At 40.5% G+C, this 3,770-nt stretch overlaps 1 pseudogene across 1 annotated transcript; it reads left to right on the forward strand.

The window, feature by feature from the left end:
* The first annotated feature begins 523 nt into the window (after window positions 1-523).
* On the forward strand, window positions 524-979 carry LOC308263360 (small ribosomal subunit protein uS11-like; annotated as a pseudogene). Its single transcript has one exon. The product of its transcript is annotated as a small ribosomal subunit protein uS11-like (transcript).
* The last annotated feature ends 2,791 nt before the right edge of the window (window positions 980-3,770 follow it).

Here is a 3,770-nt window from a genome sequence, read left to right on the forward strand (position 1 = left end):
AAGCAATTCTCAGCCACAAGAACTATACAGAAAGCATCATAATTCTTGACTTCAAATTACACTATGGAGTTATAATATTTAAAACAGCATGGTATTGTCACAAAAACAGTCATGCAGACCAATGGAAGAGAATAGAAGATACAGAAACTAGTCCACACACTTACAGTCAATTGATCTTTGACAAAGGGGCCTAATACATATGCTGGAGAAAAGATAGCCTTTTCAACAGATGCTGGAAGAACTTGATATCTATTTATAGAGAGATGGAACTAAATCCTTACCTCTCACCCTGCACACAATCAATTTAAGATGGATCAAAGACCTGGAAATCAGACCAGACACTGTAAAGCTATAGAGGAAGGCATAGGTTCAACACTCCAACATATAGGCACAGGTAGAAACTTCCTCAACAAGGACCCTCAAAGCTCAGGCAATTAAAACAAGAATTAATAACTGGGATGGCATCAAACTAAAAAGTTTCTGTTCGCTTTCCGGTGGCGGAGTCGGGATACGAAGCGCAGAAATGGCACCTCGCAAGGGGAAAGAAAAGAAGGAAGAACAGATCATCAGCCTCGGCCCTCAGGTGGCTGAAGGAGAGAACGTATTTGGTGTCTGCCACATCTTTGCGTCCTTCAATGACACCTTTGTCCATGTCATTGATCTGTCTGGCAAGGAAACCATCTGCTGTGTGACTGGTGAGATGAAGGTGAAGGCTGACTGAGATGAGTCCTCCCCATATGCTGCCATATTGGCTGCCGAGGACGTGGTCCAGAGGTGCAAGGAGTTGGGCATCACCGCCCTGCACATCAAGCTCCGGGCTACAGGAGGGAACAGGACCAAGACTCCTGGATCTGGAGCCCAGTCAGCCCTCAGAGCCCTTGCTCGCTCTGGTATGAAGATCGGGCAGATTGAGGATGTCACCCCCATTCCCTCTGACAGCACCCACAGGAAGGGGGGTCGTCGTGGTCACCATCTGTGAACAGGATTCCTCAGATTATTTTCTGTTAATAAATTGCTTTCATGGAAAAAAAAGTTTCTGTTCATCAAAGGAAATCATCAAGAGTCTAAAGAGAAAGCCTACAAAATGGGAAAAGATCTGTACCAGCTATCCCTCTGATAGAGGACAAATATTTAGCATATACAAAGAGCTTAAAAGACCTTACAATGGCAAAACAACCCAATCCAGAAATGGGCAACTCAATTGAATAGACACTTCACAAAAGAAGAAATACAAATGGTCAATAGATATATGAAAAAATGGTCAACATCATCAGCAATTAGGAAGATAACAGATCAAAATTACAGTGAGATTCATTTAACTGCGATCTGAATGACAGTCATAAAGAGGTCAAATAACAATAAATGTTGGCAAGGATGTGGGGAAATAGAAACTCTTCTACACTGTTGGTGGGATTTCAAACTAGTTTATCTGCTATGAAGATCAGTGTGGTGATTCCTTAGAATATTGGGAATGATGGCCGGGTATGGTGGCACATGCTTGTAATCCCAGTACTAGGGAGGTTGAGACAGAAGGTTCACAGGTTTGCAGCCAGCCTCAGCTACTTAGTGAGGTCCTCTGCAACTTAATGAGACTGTTTTTTAAAATAAAGAATAAAAAATGGGGTGGGGTATAGCTCAGAGATAGAATGCTCCTGGATTCAATCCCCAGTACTAGAAAATAAATAGGAATGGATCCATCACATGATCCAGCTGTAGCAATACTGGGTATCTTTCCAAAGGGTCTGAAACCAGAGGACTATAGTAATATATGCATACTCATGTTAATAACAGCACAATTCGCAATAGCCATATTATGGAACCAACCTAGGTATCCATCAACAGATGAATGAATTAAAAATTATGGGAAATACACACAATGGAATTCTACTCAGCAATATATGAAGAACAGAATTATGTTACTTGCAAGAAGGAAGCAAGGACCTAGAGAACATTATGTTAAGTGATATTAGCAATCCAGAAAGTGAAGTATCATATGCTTTCCCTAATATGTGCAGGATAGGGAGTAATAGGGATACAAGAAGGTGTACAATGGAGAAGCCTCAATGGAGCCAGGGGAGATCTAAGGTTAGGAAAGGAGGAATACTAAGGTTCATTAATGGAAATAATACCATCCACTATGTGTATACATGTGAATATACCAAAGTCAATCTTGGTACTCTGTCTTGAGAGGGAGGGAAATGGGGAGGAATCCACCAAGTGCTGTGTGCATGTATGTCATTGTCAATGTGATTTACATTATGATGTGAGACTATAGTGTAGCAATAAAAGCACATTAAATACATACATACATATATGTGGGGTTTTTTTTTTGGCAGAACTGAGGATTGAACCGGGGGCATTCTACCTCCAAACTATACCCCCAGCCCTATTTTTTATTCTTTATTTTGAAACAGGGTCTCACTGAGTTTCAGAGGGCCTCACTAAATAGCTGAGGTTGTCTGTGAACTGCAATCCTCCTGTCCCAGGCTCCCAAATGCTGGGATTACAAGTGTGAGCCACCAGATCCATCTATATATTTTATGTATATATAGAGAGAATTCCCTAGGTTACACACACACACACACACACACACACACACACACACACACACCCCAGAAAGTTAGTCAACTAAAATAATAAGGAAACTACTGAATCAGACTAGAATTTAACTAGATTACATATTTTATTGGTCCCAAGTTTAAATTAATTCATACTGGCATCCTTTTATTAATCTAGATCTTAATTATCTCTCCATGGACAATGTGCCTGTCCCTTTCTAATGTGTCTCCTTGGCTCTGGCCTATCCCTCTTTTTATTTTTCCAGAAGCAATTATAGCTTAATATTCCCAATATAATACTTCTATGCTGTCCCCAATTTTTTAGCAGTTCTCTATGATCTATACCCTTTACTCTGGTATTCAAGTCACTCACAATTTGACCTCAGTCTTCCTTCTCAGGCATGTCTATCATTAATTTCTCAATCAAATCCTTTGACTTTCCTGTTATGTTTGTTAAAGCACTCCTCTGATATCCATTGAACTAAATTTACTCCAGTTTTTAAACTGCCCCCCCTTGCTCTTAGCCAGCCCAAATTAACTCATAGACTAGTAGTGAAAGCACTAAGTCTGGAGTTTGGAAAACTGGGTGTGGTGGTACATGCTTGTAATCCCAGCATTCGGGAGGCTGAGACCTGGAGGATCACGGTTCGCGGACAGCCTCAGCTACTTAGTGAGGACAGCCTCAGCTACTTAGTGAGGCCCTCTGCAATTCAGTGAGACCTGGTTTCAAAATAAAGAATAAAATATGGGGCAGGGGGTATAGCTCTGAGGTCAAATGCCCCTGGGTTCCATCCCCAGACCCGAAAAAAAAAAAAAAAACTGCATCTTGTTTTTTCCAACACCACAATGTGTGCATGATATGCGGAAACTTGCACTGATTAACTCTTTTGGAACTCAATTTCCTTACATGTGTAGTAATAGGGAAGGACAAAATCATCTCAAGTTCTTTTTCGATTAAAAATGTTATGATGCCTTTACTTTGTAGGACAATTTTTTTGTGATTAACAAATAATTCCTGAGTGCCTTTTATGAGCAATAAACATCTTCATGAAGCCAGCCTTAACTCCCACCATCTCATCCCTAACAGCTGGACTTGTTGACTCATATACACTGGTTGTTTATGCCATTAACTTCATACATGTAATTTTTATGCCAAAAATAGTATTACCTTCTTAACAGCTGGACTTTTGATTCTGCATATGCTGACAGATA

The sequence above is a fragment of the Muscardinus avellanarius genome, assembly GCF_963383645.1.
Source record: "Muscardinus avellanarius genome assembly, chromosome: 5".
Taxonomy (NCBI): domain Eukaryota; kingdom Metazoa; phylum Chordata; class Mammalia; order Rodentia; family Gliridae; genus Muscardinus; species Muscardinus avellanarius.